Genomic DNA, 17162 nt, shown 5'->3' on the forward strand with positions numbered 1-17162 from the left:
CAACTAATTCTTGACGTGAGCATCGTTCCAGAAATGGCCGACGAGCACGCGAAACGCATTTGCATTAAATTTTAAGAAAAAAGGGGCGAAATGGGGGGGGGGGGGGAGGGGGGAGAAGCAGAGTGTCTGTCCCTAGCCGGGGCGATGCGCTCCCGGCTCAGAAGCCGCGGGCTATCACGGAAGCCACTGCTGCGGAAACGGCAGCACGTCTCCAGGTCTCTGTGTGAGCGTATGCCGCCGGACACCAGCTAATAACCAAAGCCTGTTGTTCCTGTCAACGGGAACGTATTTCAAATTGACCTGTCGCTCTCTTCATTAACAATTCCGAGTCGTTTTGGCTCATATACATCTGTCCCGTAAACAAGCGTGCGATGTGTTGCGGAGGGTAGGGGTGTACGATCCCCTTTCCTCTCTCCCCTACACACGAATGGTACGCGAAACCAAAGACTGTCGATATTCCTCCGCATGTGCCCGAAATTCTCTAACCTTAGCGTAGTGAAATACTGACGAGAAATGGCGATTTTAATGAAAAATTCTGCAAAGGTTCTTTGCCTGCATTAGTAAATATCGTTACACCTCAAGAACTATTTACTAGGGCTGTTCAATAAAGAATGATCACACTTTTTTACGGTCATAATATGTCGCGTTAAAATTTAATCTTATGATATTCTGTTATCTTAATGTGCTACAAATACGTCGTAGTAGTTTCATTGTTGGGACTCCTGGTTACCGCCTGTGAGGGGTACGCAAGGTCAGACATGTTGGGTTGGTTTGGGAAGGAGACCAGACAGCGAGGTCATCGGTCTCATCGGATTAGGGAAGGATGGGGAAGGAAGTCGGCCGTGCCCTTTCAAAGGAACCATCCCGGCATTTGCCTGGAGCGATTTAGGGAAATCACAGAAAACCTAAATCAGGATGGCCGGACGCGGGATTGAACCGTCGTCCTCCCGAATGCGAGTCCAGTGTCTAACCACTGCGCCACCTCGCTCGGTGCATGTTCAGTATCGCCTACCGCTGCAATGGAGGTAACACGCGAGGAATAACATGCTGCTTTGAAATTCTGCTTTCGCCCCAACGAATCTTCAGCTGAGGCCTATACAATGTTACAGGAGGCCTATGGAGAGTCTGTTCCCTTCCCTACAGCACAGCTCGAAGGTGGTTTAAAATGTTTTAAGTGGGGAGACAATCAGTTTCAAAGGAAGGTGGACCCGGTGCTCGTAACTGCTCTTACGGAAGAATTGTACACTGTAATTGTATAGTTTATATTTTATTTATTGGGTATTTCTATTTTATATATTGTATATATGCATCAGGGTGATACTACCACCCCCCCTCTCTCCCTCTCTCTCTCTCTCTCTCTCTCTCTCTCTCTCTCTCTCTCTCTCTCGTGAAATGCCCAGAATACTGGGTTCTCTTCACGGATTAACTCACGCAGCTTACCGCGTTGTCTGCTTTCACGGTAGATAACTGCGTTTCTTCTGAAGACATCTTTGTGTTGCGACATTTATGGGGAGACCCCACAGTGCTGTTCATTACTACGAATGGGTCCACAAATTCTGTAAAGAAAGCATTCTACAGGGTGTTGGGAAATTCCAGTTACAAACTTCCAGGACTTATAGAGGGGAGTGAGTCCACAATATTTTGAGTACGAACATATATCCGGAATCGTACAGTTTCCGTTCCACGACGGTTTCGACTTAGACGCTTAACTCATCTACTTTTGCCTCAGGAATTGAATGAGGCGTGAAGCAGTACAATCATTAGGTAACATTTCGAAATGAAACGTAACGAAATATCTGCCACTTAAGCACATTTGTTTGGATTAACGCATAACACTACGTGTTTACATTACTCCAAAGCAAAAAGAACCCAGTATCTGTACGTACAGTAGAGCGACTCGATGTGGCGACCACCAACGTTGTTACAGACACTGTACCTATGAAGCATGTTCTGGTATACACTCTCCGTTCTACCAGCTGTCCCTTCAATTTCTAGTGCAGCGACCAGAACTCTTCACATCACATCTTCCTCTTTTTACAAACAACTCCACAAAAAGTAATCCACAGGAATTGAATCTGGCGGTCCAATATATTTTGTGGGCAGTATGCAGGACCAGATAGCTTGAGTGGAAGGAGGTATGAGACATACGAATTGAAACCATCATAGAACGGGAACTATTAAAACAACGAAATGTGTTACGGTGTGAAGACACTCATAACTGAACAACCGAAATTGTTTCCGTGGTACGCTAAACTCAAGTTTCAACCGAAGCACAGAAATCACACACCACGGAAAACACACACCACGCCACCTCGTCCAAGCTCTTTACCATGCTTTGGTGTGTGTGTGTGTGTGTGTGTGTGTGTGTGTGTTTTTCTTCATTCTCTTGTAGCCTCCGTTAATTTATCGGCCAGCAACCTTTATAGCTAATTACAGTAATTTCTTCTGAACATCGGCTCTTGAAAGAGACAATTTCTCATCGACCAGCTTCTCTCTTTCCACCATATAACAGCGTCAGCAGGCAAACCAGCCGTCACCGGCAGCCAACAGTGATGCGAGCCGTCGAGGCAACTTCAGACTGCTGTGGGAAGTGGCACTCGGCGTGCAGCGCGTGACATGTTTTCCTGTTGAACGTTCAAAAACGATCCCGCTCGTTCATACGGAACGTACGCGGTGACACGATCGCATGTGATCGCAGCGAGTCCCAGCGGCACTTGACGTGCGAATTACACACATTTTGAAGTGGACGGCTTAAAACCCGGGTTCTCAAACTTTTCCTCTCACGGGACACCTTTGAGTATCCCGGTACTCTGATGGAAGACCTTGTTTATCTTGGAGGTTAATAAAATTTCAGAAAAAATGAGAAAAACTTGTTTCATTCAATGATTACTTCAATTTCAAATCTCAACTAATGCCACAGAAATCATAATAAAATTTTAAAAATGCCTAAAGCTTGGGAAGCTCTGACTTTAAAACTGACCTTTCACTTTGTCTGAGACACGAGTAGAAACCACGCGTGACAATCTACAATTTTAATGTTGTAAAGGCACTGTGTTTCTTATTCGCATCCATCGACACACATAGACCATGAAGCATCCTGGCAGCCATGTTGCTCTCTCTGCACTGAAACGAGATGCGATCTGCATTGTTTACTTTCTACTGCGAGTTCAGAATATACGTAACATGCTTGATATTGCTCTGCACGTTCAAAGAGACTCCGCAACGTACGTTTTAGAGACCAGTCACGTAAAACGTTGACGTTTGAATTCGGCCCGTGCGAAGAGCGCTTTAGGGCGAAACTTGCTGCTCGTGACACGGTCTTAACGCTCGGTCGGCCAGGGAACGGGACTGACCTGCGGGGACGCGCTGCACGCGCCAGCCTGCGCCCGCGCCGGCGACGTCACGGGTGCAGCGGGTAATTTTACGCGGCTGCGGCGCCGCCCGGCCGCGGTAACTGCAGCCACGCGGCCGCACTGAGTCAACACGCCAGGTAAGCCGTGACGTCACCGCAGTGCCACGTTGCCGCGTCGGCGGGGCGCCTGAATGGCGGCAGCGGCGGAGGCGCGCCTGGCAAAAATGCGATCGCTGCTCAGCCCGGCCCGGTCCGCCACCTGTTGCCCGGCGGCTGTGCCGGCTGGCCGTTCGCAGCCTCCGCGTTCGGAACACAGACCACCGAACAGAACTTGCCGTCTGCGGCCTAGTTTCCACGTTCTGGCTAATTTGAACTTGACTGAAAGACACGCTCGTAAATTCTATAGCAGCTATCGGAGACATAATACAGGGAGCAAGGAAAGGTTACTACAAAATGTGCAGAAACCGGACTGCAGTTCTTCTAAGGCCCGATTGTATAAACGTTGCTGACTGGAGGTCAATTCTGACGTTAGTTCAGAAACTGAACTCTCTTCAGATCTCTGCTCTACTGTACAGCACTAAACTTGGATCCACCAAAGGATGTTCAGTGTTGATTTAAGTTAGCAAGGAACACGCTTGGCAACAGCGCTAAAATCGGCTATCGATACGATCATAGCGCTTCGAACGTAGACATTAATCATACAGCGTAAGTAGAGAGTATTTAGCAGACTGGAGTGGCCGTGCGGTTCTAGGCGCTACAGTCTGGAACCCCGAGACCGCTACGGTCGCAGGTTCGAATCCTGCCTCGGACATGGATGTGTGTGATGTCCTTAGGTTAGTTAGGTTTAAGTAGTTGTAAGTTCTAGGGGACTGATGACCTCAGAAGTTGAGTCCCATAGTGCTCAGAGCCATTTGAACAGAGTATTTATTATCAAAGGTATCGTATTATAAAGATGAAAGAAAGTAAATAGAAAAAGGACCGATCTTCAAGATTCTCCCCATACAAAAACGATTTATTGATGGAAATCTTACTGAGCCAATATACACACAAAATAGCATGCATAAAAACTGGTAGATTTACTACGGCCAAAAAGGAAAATGCGTAACAATTTTTTTCGTAAATACACTGTGAATAAATTCTGCACACATTACATTGTGATTCGCGTTAGCTTCATTTTCTGTTGGTTCTGGTATTTCTTTGTAGGCAGATTTTCATCCCAAAGTGATGTGCGATGCTTTGAATACATTTTAATACATTATAATTAGGCAAAACATCTGAGATTACTTGTAGGTTTAGCGAAAACCACCTGTGAGCATGTTAAATATCTCCGAACTTTTGCCACAACAAGATATTATTCGGATGTGGCTGTTTGATAAAAAAACACGGTGGATTTTCCTGGTGTCGTTTTACTGCAAAGGCGTTTTGATTAATTTTTTCTTCAAGTCACGCAATGCAGGCCGATACCTTGCGTACAGCTCTGTAAGCTCTCGGTGCGACTGTTTCAAATAAATTACCAACCATCATCTGAAACATTCCGTACCATAAAATTTTGAAACTGGTTTCTTTAATTTGGTTTCAGCAGATACATACTCTCTCAAGCTTAATTGTAACGGCTGTACTGTTCAGTATTTTTGTCCAAGAACAACCTCAGCTTAAATGATTTATCATTTAATTTAGAAAATTCGTTCGGTCTTTGTCGTCCTCAGCAGATATATCGCAATACTCAGATAGCTGTGAAGTAAACGTACGTACAGAAACAAGTACACTTGCTTATTAAATACAATAGATTACACTAAACAAATTACAATCTGTATCGCTTTAATGTAAAAACAATTGAATTTAGAGTTGAATACAATACTGCTCTATTTAATAAGTTTCAGGCTCAAAAGTTTAGGAAAAGTTCAATATACTTCTGATTTCTTGTGTGCCATTTATCAAATAAAATAAGCACCACTAATTTGAAAAAATCAAACACAAGCTCATTAACAAAATTGTTACGAAGAATTTGATGCAGTTAATTATCTTTAGGAAAAGTAAAGATAGATGATATCGTCGGGGCCTGGAATATGTCCGATTGGTATTTACCGCCGATGGATTAACTGAAATTTTCTTCTAAGTCTTCTGGAACATTGCAGAAACGTTAACTTGCTTTCGGATTGAGCTCTATTTTTAACAGTAATTATTGTTATGATGAGCAGTTTCATAACTTCAGAAGCGTTGGATACTCAGCATATTTTACAAATGTGTTTAAGGCTTCTGAAGCCTTATTTTAATAAATGTGAGCTGTGAACATTTCTTTTTCGTCATTCTCATTTTGTGGTACCTGCTGTGAGATGAAAACTCTTCGCAATATCATATCTCAGTCAACTATTTTTCAACAGCTGAATTTCTGACAATGTCGATCCATTCGCCAATTTCTGCTACTGAAAACGCACCCAGTTCATTAGTCGATACAGATCTTTTCACTAGTACAATTTTAGAGTAATCAGTATCGTCTGATCATCATTTAAATCGCTTTGAATCTCGGGTTCTTCAGCCAGTTTAGGTTATGGTTTTCTCCGGGCCCTGTGCAAAGTTGTAGTTTTCATAGGTCCAAGTAACTGCAGCCATGAAAATGCCGGCTTCAATGTTAAAACTGCACTTTAACTCCCTGTATTCTGAGCTTAGCAGATTTTTCACAAACATTCCGCTGTACCAGCACTTCAAATTCTGCATCGCCCCTTGGTGCATAGGTATAGGCCTCACAGTGGCAGGAAGATGTGTGCGAAAAGTATTACCTGAAACGAACTCCGATTCTGGAGGATGAGTAGAGCGGGCTTTTTTTGACATCTGGAACGAAATCGTAAAAGAACCAGTATTTGAACAACTCTGCTTTCATCCAGGCATTAGTCTGTTCACTGTAAGTAAACGGCATGTGCGTGTCAGTTTCTAGACGTCTAGGTTTTTGTGTTTCACAATCACAAAAAATGGCAGTTTATGATCGCCTGAAGCATTTCCATAGACAAAGACAGTTGTTCTGCCTTTATTCTTTTTCAACTCCTTTGCGCTGAACCCGTCACCTTCTGCTAGGGTAGAATTTCGCAAACACTGCCGTAATAGGCCAATCTCATCAGCGCCGAACAAAAAATGTGGGAAAATTTTTACGGTAAGAATAGCAGCCGAGTTTTGGTATTTGGATAGCAAAATAACTGGCAGTGGCCATCGTAAATAACAAGGAAAGGACGGAAAATAGAAATTTGTCAACACCGAATATAAGCGTGTTAAGAACTATTCACTGAAGTATTTGTCTGGAGTGCATCCTTATGTAGATTATAAGCGGTACAGGCAAGACGAGAACAGAGGCTTTTGAACTGTGGTTGCTACAGAAGAGTGCTGAAGATTAGATGAAGCGAACGGATAACTAATTAAGAGGTACTGAATGGAATCTGGGTGAACTGGAACAGCAGTGATTAAGAAGTACGATATGATGGAATGTTCTTTTATGGCTGTCCGAAGGATCATTGCATCGTAATCCTTAGTAAAAGAGGCACTGCAATTTCGTATTTATTCGCCAATACCAGGCCCTCGACTTTCAATAAATACATGCCTTTGGATGCGATCCATCTCCAGAGGAACTTTTCATCGTAAATCGGAATAACACAGGCACTGCTCTATCTTATTTATCTACTGATATCGGGTAAGCGACTTTCAAGTAAAATGTCTCAACTGTACGAGGATATACATAATGTATGTACGAGTTAGTTGGATATGGACCACGACATATGGAAGTTTGGGCCAGGCTGTGATTTTTGCACGGTTACAGGAAGCGGTTTAGGCGACCGCTCGCTTAAAGCAGGAAATCCGGCTTCGAGTCCCGGTCAGGCACAACTTTTCGCTGTCGTCGCTCCAATATACAGCCGATGGTGGTTCGTACTCTCAATTGCGAATACATTTCCTGAGAATACAAATGTATGGTACAACTTGAATAAGAGAACGTACACGTTGACAAGATTAATAATTAGGCTTCTAGGAACAGTTACAATATAATAACGGAAAGTGATTTCGGGGGAAGGAGGATATACAAATTTCTGAGGTAGACCAAGCCTTGGTTACATTATGCACGTATAAATGGATGTAGGATGCAATTATAAAGGTCGCTCCCCGAGACAGAGCAGCACGGAGAACGGAACCAGTCTTCGAACTTGAAGCAACGTCGACAACAGAAAGTGCAGCACGTGGCCACAGATTTCTGGCTGTTAGCTGTCTATATACCATGCACTCTGATCAGTCTGCTCAGACTATTATCAGATTCCTGTATATGCATCGTTTCAGTCGATACCAGTTAATAAATCGTTCGTTCCAATAAACGTAGCTGCAGAAGCATAATTTCATGTTAAGGCATTTATTGATCAAGTTGCGCACCCGAAACGTGGGCTGTCGATCAAGAAAGTTAATCAGTTGCTGACACAAACACCTTCATTCACTTGAAGATATAGTCGTAAATTTCACATAAACAGAAAATGTCTAAGATGTCGCTAAAGGCATCTAGGCCTGGATCTCTCACCGATATTCAGTGTAATGAAAATATTGAAATTACTGTGAAGGACGTGGAACGTAATATAAATGCTATAGCTGATAGGGAAGTCGGTAATATAAGCAAGTGCCGTTCAGAGAACACAGTACCGCTAAACTGCAGGAAAGCGCAGTGCGTACAGTCTCTAATATGCTTTTAAATTGAATTTTACTGTCCCGAGATGATCAAAAAGTGATGTGGCCATCTTGGAAGTAACACGATCAATATCTTGAGCGAGCGGAAACTAACCACTGCTATCTCCACTATTAGAATGATCTTCACGTCTCTGTCAATGAAACGGGAAGGCTTGCTTAGCTTTTTTTCTACCGCTCTTATATTTCGTATGATGTTATATTTTCAGACAACTCTGAGCATTCAGCAACAATATTCTTCGCCCACAAAAGGGCTGCCAGACTCATGTAAGGTTTGAGTTCGCGAACTTTGTGTAGGTTGTTGTTTACGTGTTTCGAAATCCTATTTCTGCGGTCCCTGTACATTTGTAATTGGCAGTATACGCTCATTCATTAGAAACTGCAACATTCTTTCTGGGAACACTAAACGGAAAAGCGATCAACGCTTCTGTAACACTTCGTTAGTATTGTACAGAGAGGAGTGCATTTTTCAGAATATTTTGTTTTCAATAGGCTTCCAGCAGAACTGAAAAAAGTTGCGCCCAAATATTCAAAAACAAGTTTCTATTCTGTGCAGGAAGTTCTTTAATTATTTGAAAAGTTTCCTGTAAAATGAGTCATTTATCCGTAAACTCCCATATTTTTTGTATATTAATTCGTTAATTCTTTTGCTTATCAATTTTGTAATCAGTAATGCGTAAACTGTGTAGAAGCTAGTTCCACGACCAAGTTATTTTCGGTTGGACAGTTCCTCAGATCCTAATAAACAAATAAATAAATAACTGAAACCTTTCCATTTTATGAATATTTTTCCTTCCTTGAGGCAACTTAATAATTCCGTCAATTGCATGATCGTATGGCGAACTTTATAAACCAACTTCAAGAGAAATTAAATGCTCAGTAAATCGGTCGGGCGTTTGAATGAGTTAGTTACATTGCCTGCCCTGTAGATAACCCTTGTCCTTCTGCTTTAGATTCTGCGAATATCTGTGGTACATGGTGTTTTTTTTCCTCGTATCATATGTTTAAATACATCTCAATACATTGTTAGCCTCTGATATATGTGCGACATGGTGAACTAACTCACGAACTAAAGCCCATTTTACAATGGCGTCTTTCTTGTCAAAATAGACTAATCGAAGTGTGTCTCTTAAGCGCCCGCGTGAATGTCAGCATCCAACCACGACGGGTATGTTTATGACGTCAATGATCGAGAGGCCGAGTATGGGGCATTTCTGAGTACACTTCTCCCCGCGCATGCGCACAAACGGAGAATTATAGCGACGTTTGTTAAGAACGGAAGTTAGGATTTTATGCTTTCATTTCCTCTTTATCTTTATTATGTTGTTTACTTTGTTTTTGTCACACGCTGAATAGTCAAGGTCGTGGTATTTTTTCGTATCAGTGTTTCCCCGCAAGAGACGAAATATTTTAAGCACAGGCGTATTTACGTTTTACAGAGGAAAAACCTATGCTATGCGTAGATAAGAAAGTAAATCGGTAAACGTGTTTTAATGATAATTATTTCAACAGCGAAAAACTAGAATTAATCGGCGAAAAAAATAATTTTTGTTGTCATTTGGCACTTAAGAAGATACAAAGGATAAAGCAAAGAGGCGCTATTTACCGGTTTCAAGATACTGTTCGATGCGTTTGTCAGTGTATATGTACTCGAGAAAGTAAATGTAAATGTTCTGAAATGTCTGGATGACACTTTCCCTATTCTTTCAGTTCTCAGGAGCGTAGAGAACTTACCACACCATCTTTGTCAAGAATTTCCATCATGAATTCTGCTTTCGTCATTAATAAACGCTACTGTCATTGCTTGTTCCTACATTTTGTTACTGTATTTCGATGTTTTCGAAAAAGGAATAGTTTCTCATAACCTCACTTTCGCCGTTCAGTTGTAAAACCAGCTCTCACAACAGAAGCAACTTTGGCGCTAACGTGTAGACGAAAATGACCACTCGACACAGACGAGACCCAGGACATGAATAAAACGCCACGGGCGCTGCAGTAGACTCACTCGTCCGAAGTAGTCAACTGACACAAGAAAGTTGATCTGAAAAGGGGCTGAGTCGCAAACTTTATGGTGGCCCTTTCGCAGAGGACGCTGAGTGCGAAAGTTTGTGATCGGCTCATGGAACATTGACTGCCGGTTGAAGCCCCGCCTCCTCCTCCTCCTCCTCCCCCCCCCCCCCTGCCGGCACAGGGAGCCAGACTATAAACACGAACATGAAATGGTTTAATGTGTTGCACAAGTGCCAAAGACGGTGGCGAGGCGCTAGAATGACCAGATACAGCATCTTCGCTCATTTTCCTCGATGATAGCAACAACAACCACTAAACACAACACCTGAATGAATTAACACTGTTTTCACAATGGCTGCTTTACTAATGCAGCGCATAATATTGCTACGTAGATAAGGTTGGCAACCATCGTCAGCATCCCGCAGCGGCCCGAAGTTCGTAGAGTATCACTGATCAGAAAAGGGTCACCTCAAAATAGGCGATTACTAGTGTAGTCCACAGTTATTACCTCGTTGCTTTTCATGGAGCCTAGAATTTTACATTTTCCTGTTCATTTCCGCCAATAACCAAGGTCTCTATATGACTCATTACAACGTACCCTGATTACGGCAATTTCATCAGTTTTGTACCTTCACAAAATTGTTTGGCACAAGCAACATTTTTTTTAACGTTGCTGTAAATGTTTAATTACAAGCACGTTACGGTTGCATCTAAATTAGAGCTTCCTTAGGAGGGACCATTAGCGAAAGTCTTTCAAAAATGTATGTTTGGTAACAGTAGACCTATGAGAATCGCGAAAATGCTAAGCTAAAGAAGTCATCAACCGGAAGGTTAGTTTGAAGGTCTCGTTGTTTTACTGAGCTTAGTCTATTGAGATGGTATGCTTCTGCTTTTAATGACTTCTTAACTGACTTATTTAGTTAATTACAATGGAACCTGAAGTGGACTCCAAGCCATGGGGCGATTTATTATTTTTCACAATAACAAGTCCATGTTAGCGGTCGAAGATGTGATCCGTGACAGTAATAACCCTTGCATCGATTTGGGCCCGAACCTCTGTCCTTTAGATTTCTAGTGTGGCACCACTGAGCCACAAAGCTACACCTGTGACGCGTGAGCTGAGATACCTCGTCGACGCCTTGTTTACGCAACGTACGACACGTTTAGGGAGAAAATAATGCTTCAGTAGCAGCATTCCAACGCCCCTAAGAAGTCCCAACTGATAAATTACAATGCCCCGACAAGGTCGTTTTACAGGAGCGTGCCTTGTAACAAAGGAACGCGGCTGGCAACCAAGTAAATACATCGAGTAAGAGAAGAGTCCTGTATTAGCACATGTGATTTCTGGACTTACCATATGTTGATCCGCTGGCACCGAGGCGAGGTGCTGGGAGAAACCAGCAACACGTGTGATTACTTGGGGTGGAGTTGCACGGAGAAGCCCTCCCTGTACCCGTCAGCAGATGTCGGTTTGAGCACTTTCAGATGCGATGCTTTTCTCCATACCATAAAACCCAACGGGAGTTCGTCGGCAGTACTGAATAGACAACAGTCGATCAGAATTATCCTGACATGTCCCAACAGTGTTGCCGTGCTGCATCAACGTACTGCCTGACGATGTCCCGAGGAGACACTGGCGGATATGCTGTCACCGAAGGCTGCGTCATGCGTGCGCAGGTATCGAATACTTGTATGATTTCATTGCAGATCTTCTAGACGCTGACTCGGGTCTAGGTGACACACAACTTGGCAAATTTGGGCGGCGCCTGTGTCCGATAATAACATCAGAATAACTATGTAAATACACTAATGTTGCTCCAACTAGAAGTAAAAACCTACAGCTTTCTGCCGAATTAGTTACGAATCCAGCTATGTTTTAAGATGCACGAACTCGAGACATATTTGCAATTGGAGAGTGTACTAGAACCGAACGCATTGAAACGGCTATTTATTTTTAAAACATAGGTACGATGTTTCGTGTCAAAGAAGACATCATGATTCCTTAAGATGCGGCTTCGCCCCTACGCCGGTACGAACTCACTCTCGGATCACAAAGCTGTTGAGAGACACTCTTGTATGGGCTCAACAAGTCCAATGGCTCTGTTGCTTCCTAGCGTCAAATCTGCCACTGCGTTAGTCTAATAAGGGAAGTACGGCACACAGAGGAACATTACGGTCCACAAGAGAAATTTAACGCCGCAACTTTTGGTGTCGTCCACCCACCCGCGCAAGACAGTCCAGGAAACGAAACGTGGGCGCAGCTGCGTAAAGCCGAGAGGTGAGGCAGTGGTTTTGAAAGCGTGACTGCCCGGCCGGGGGCGCTGAATGGCTTCCTTTGCAGATGGCGGCGGCGGCGGGCGGCGGGCGGCGGCGTTGCCGCTTCGCCAGACGACGGCCAGACTGCGTCTCGGCCAGCGGCCAGCAGAGGGTCCGTTACTGCAGGCCGGGCCGCGAGCCGCCTCCCAGCTCGCCAACGGCATACACGGCACATTCGGCGCAGCGCTCATTGCTATTCCAGTGTGTATGCAAGATGGTCCAAACCATCAGGAGTCAAGATTATACAGACCGTAGAAGATCCTGAACTATGTTGAGATGACAACCACTTTCATTTCAGAACCACGGTCATGAAGTCGGTATTGATTATGGTATTCACTTTTTTTCCCAATAAGAATATAATAATTCCAATCCCAAAGAAAGCAGGCGTTGACATATGTGAAAATTACAGAACTATTAGCTTAATAAGTCACGGCTGCAAAATACTAACACGAATTCATTACAGACGAATGGAAAAACTAGTAGAAGCCGACCTCGGTGAAGATCAGTTTGGATTCCGTAGAAATACTGGATCACGTGAGGCAATACTGATCCTACGAGTTATCTTAGAAGCTAGATTAAGGAAAGGCAAACCTACATTTCTAGCATTTGTAGATTTACAGAAAGCTTTTGACAATGTTGACTGGAATACTCTCTTTCAAATTCTGAAAGTGGCAGGGGCAAAATACATGGTGCGAAAGGTCATTTACAATTTGTACAGAAACCAGATGGAAGTATAAGAGTCGAGGGACATGAAAGGGAAGCAGCGGTTGGGAAGGGAGTGAGACTGGGTTGTAGCCTCTCTCCGATGTTATTCAATCTGTATATTGAGCAAGCAGTAAAGGAAACAAAAGAAAGGTTCGGAGTAGGTATTAAAATCCATGGAGAAGAAATAAAATCTTTGAGGTTCGCCGATGACATTGTAATTCTGTCAGAGACAGCAAATTACTTGGAAGAGCAGTTGAACGGAATGGACAGTGTCTTGAAAGGAGGCTATAAGATGAACATCAACAAAAGCAAAACGAGGATAATGGAATGTAGTCGAGTTAACTCGGGTGATGCTGAGGGAATTAGATTAGGAAATGAGACACTTAAAGTAGTAAAGGAGTTTTGCTATTTGGGGAGCAAAATAACTGATGATGGTCCAAGTAGAAAGGATATAAAATGTAGACTGGCAATGGCAAGGAAAGAGTTTCTGAAGAAGAGAAATTTGTTAACAGCGAGTATAGGTTTAAGTGTCAGGAAGTCGTTTCTGAAAGTATTTGTACGGAGTGTAGCCATGTATGGAAGTGAAACATGGACGATAAATAGTTTGGACAAGAAGAGAATAGAAGCTTTCGAAATGTGGTGCTACAGAAGAATGCTGAAGATTAGATGGGTATATCATATAACTAATGAGGAGGTATTGAATAGGATTGGGGAGAAGAGAAGTTTGTGGCACAACTTGACTAGAAGAAGGGATCGGTTGGTAGGACATGTTCTGAGGCATCAAGGGATCACCAATTTAGTACTGGAGGGCCGCGTGGAGGGTAGAAATCGTAAAGGGAGACCAAGAGATGAATACACTAAGCAGATTCAGAAGGATGTAGGTTGCAGTAAGTACTGGGAGATGAAAAAGCTTGCACAGGATAGAGTAGCATGGAGAGCTGCATCAAACCAGTCTGAGGACTGAAGACAACAACAACAACATTCACTTTTTACATTGTTGAACCATTTTGTGACGTACACCTGTTATTTATTTCACAGACAGGTCTGTGGCATAGTGCAGAAACGTTAGCTTTACTTAAAGCACTGAAAGGATGGTTACGCTTCTGTACATTTATGTGCAAAATACACCTACTGCTTATCTAGGCGAATACATGGTAGTACAGAACTAAGAAGCCACAACAATATATCTCTATATCTTTGAAGCAACTCTTGCCATATGGCCAGAAATTTTGTGAAAGAAAACATCTTTGGACTATGAGACTTATTTCAGTTTTGTAACACTGAAACACGCATCGTGGAAAAAAAAGAAATGGAAATTTGTGGTAAGTTCTAAGGGACCAAACTGCTGAGGCCATCGGTCCCTAAGCTTACGCACTACCTAAGCTAACTTAAACTAACATACGCTAAGGACAACAAACGCACGCACACACACACACACACACACACACACACACACACACTCACTCCGACGGGGTGACCCGCGCTGACCGTGACAATGCGCCCAAGACCGCGCGGCTCTCGCGTTGTGACATACAGGTGGAGTTCATTAAAGCAGTGTATAACAAATACGATCGCCCGGGTAAGTAGTAAATACAGCTTACACCTACTCATAGAAAAGTATATAAATCCTTTCAATGCTTTAAATAATGCTAACATTCTTCCACCACAACAAGACGGCACACACATTCTTCTCATCAAAGCGCTGCCTGCCAAACAGGCAACACATGTGTACACAAAGAAACTGATCTACATAAATGTACCATACCCCACCCGATGGTGATGGCATTACCATCGAAACGCTTAGTGGTGGTCACATAGGTATAAAAGCTACTGAAGGAGTGTACCAGTCACTGTATGTTTCTAATCAGCGGCAGCCTTTAACAAGCAGTCTATTATGGGCGACATGACAAATTAATCGCCGGAAACGCTTCTACACGAGACAGGCTTAGCCAAATTACTTTGCGCTCCTTGCAGTGGAACTCCGTTCTACTGGCCGCTGTATTTTATACTGTCATGCTGTAATTCTTTTGAAAGTGAGACAGGTCGTGTTTGGTTCTGAAACGTAAGCATATAGTGACTTTCTTTCCGAATCATGCCTGACGTGTGTCCAGCGTGTAAATGCATGCATCGAATCAATAAGATTACGAATATTCTTAGTTTCTTCGGATTCCAGATTTGACCCCTGTAAGTCTATTTCAAATTCAAATGACTATCACCCACATGACACTTATAATTCAAATACAATCTAATTACCAGTACTTCTAGGACACCTCTGATCCCTTCGTTTCTGAAAGTTGTGGAGTACACATATTACCAACAGATCTTTGTTTTTTATTGTATTCATATTTTGTGCATAGAAAAGGATTTAGCAAGACATCTGAAGAAATCAAACTGAATTTAGCAAACCGTTTTCTCTGCTAGTTAACGTTACGGAACTGATGCCTAGGACTCTATTGTCACTGCTGAGAGACGAAGTCTATTAGTCTTCGGTCGCTATAACCATGGATAGTTACATTTATTACTAAAATTGCTGTACATTATCAGTTGGATGCTATTTCTTCGTTTCTTAACACAGTCTCTAGTTATATCATATCCCTTTCCTCTGACGATATAAAAGATGGAAGATGATTTTTCATTACTCTCTTGGCCCACGAATCATAGTTCCAGGTGATACGATGTATTAACTCTACAAATGTACTCCTAGGTTCACTTTGACACTATACGTTTTGTTTCTTAATTGAACATGCAAGAAAACAAATACAGTACTGAGTGAAATCTAGTAGAGGATGTTGGTACCAATCGCGGATCTTCGAGGTTGGGAGCATATTCCCCACCCCCTCTAAAAAAAGTAAAAGCACTGCACTAACCGCTGTTGCAAACAAAATATTATGATTATATTAAAACATTTTATACGTTTTATTCTTATTACAAATAAAATCAGGGGCACAGTAATGCAGTATTTGTATTTGTGGCCGGGGGGTGGAAAAGAAAGAGATGTGAAGAGAAAAGGAGATGGATAGAAAAGAGAGAGAGAGTAAAAGACTGTGACCCCCAGAATCGAACAATGGACCTGCGCCTGGGTCTTACGACGGTTTATGGCCATGTGTTTCTGTTAATATCATAGCAACACCTACTGCAGATTCTTTTGACCCTAGTGTGTATGTTCTGCACCTTCCCAGCAACATTGTGTTCCGCTGTGAATACGGTGTGTGTAAATTACGTTTTAAAAACTGACAATGGTATACAGGCACCATTAGTACACGAACTCGGAAGTGAAAGTGGGTTAAATGATTTTCTTGGTGAAACCGGTTCAGAGATTGTGCCACTGCAGAAGCTGTTGATTACTGGAAGCGAGGTCTCTCGAGGAATCTTCAGACATTCAGACAGAAAGCACGGATGAGTGTGTAGTCTAAGACAACAATTATCATCATCGAACAACAAAACACCAGGATAGAATATCCGAAAAGCCGAACGGATGCACAGGAGAGATTTCGCGATATGCTAATTAAAAAAACAATAATCATTGCCGCGGACAGAAACTTGCCATAAACTGAGCGTTCAAACCGGAAAAAGCTTGGCAAGGTTATCTACAAACGATTGCTCGCACAGTTGACTCTGACGAGATGATGTCGGAGAAAATTTATCACCAAGCGTTACTCAACGTGCATGGGAAACACACACTTCGATGAATATTGTTTTTTAAGCACTGGTGGGCCTGCAGTTGAACCCCCTAACATTTAGGGTATTCCGGATTTGCTTTACGTGATCTTAATCTACAAAATAATGATGCACACTGAAAGCTGCAAGGTAACTCATCCAGGTCTCAATCACCTTCGACAGCCTGTTAACACATCAAAACCAAAGCATTGACATCAAGACAGAACTCTCCTTCGGAAACCTACAAGTAGAACGTCGTTCAATTCCTCAAACACTGATGGCAACTATTCTAGCTCTCGGCTGGAGAATACGTCGAAACCGTATGCATGATCTTGTGAGGATAGCCGACGTTCGCCGAAAGAGAATTTGCAGATTAATCACAGGCTGATTGTAACCAACCCAGCACACGAGCTACTTT

The 17162-nt window shown here is 42.9% G+C and overlaps 1 protein-coding gene across 9 annotated transcripts in view; it reads right to left on the minus strand.

Moving 5' to 3' along the window:
* LOC126412101 (transcriptional enhancer factor TEF-1) overlaps nt 1–17162 on the minus strand; it is an 802315-nt gene that overhangs the window by 261121 nt on the left and 524032 nt on the right. The window contains exon 1 of one of the 9 annotated variants that reach the window (XM_050081529.1): nt 11421–12371. The exons of 7 other annotated variants lie outside the window; for them this stretch is intronic. The gene's annotated coding sequence lies outside the window, so the exon portion shown is untranslated. Of the gene's footprint in view, nt 1–2980; nt 3000–11420; nt 12372–17162 lie in introns of those variants that run through there. One more of the 9 variants, XM_050081530.1, reaches the window with a different exon arrangement.

This window comes from Schistocerca serialis, chromosome 7 (assembly GCF_023864345.2).
Source record: "Schistocerca serialis cubense isolate TAMUIC-IGC-003099 chromosome 7, iqSchSeri2.2, whole genome shotgun sequence".
Classification (NCBI taxonomy): domain Eukaryota; kingdom Metazoa; phylum Arthropoda; class Insecta; order Orthoptera; family Acrididae; genus Schistocerca; species Schistocerca serialis.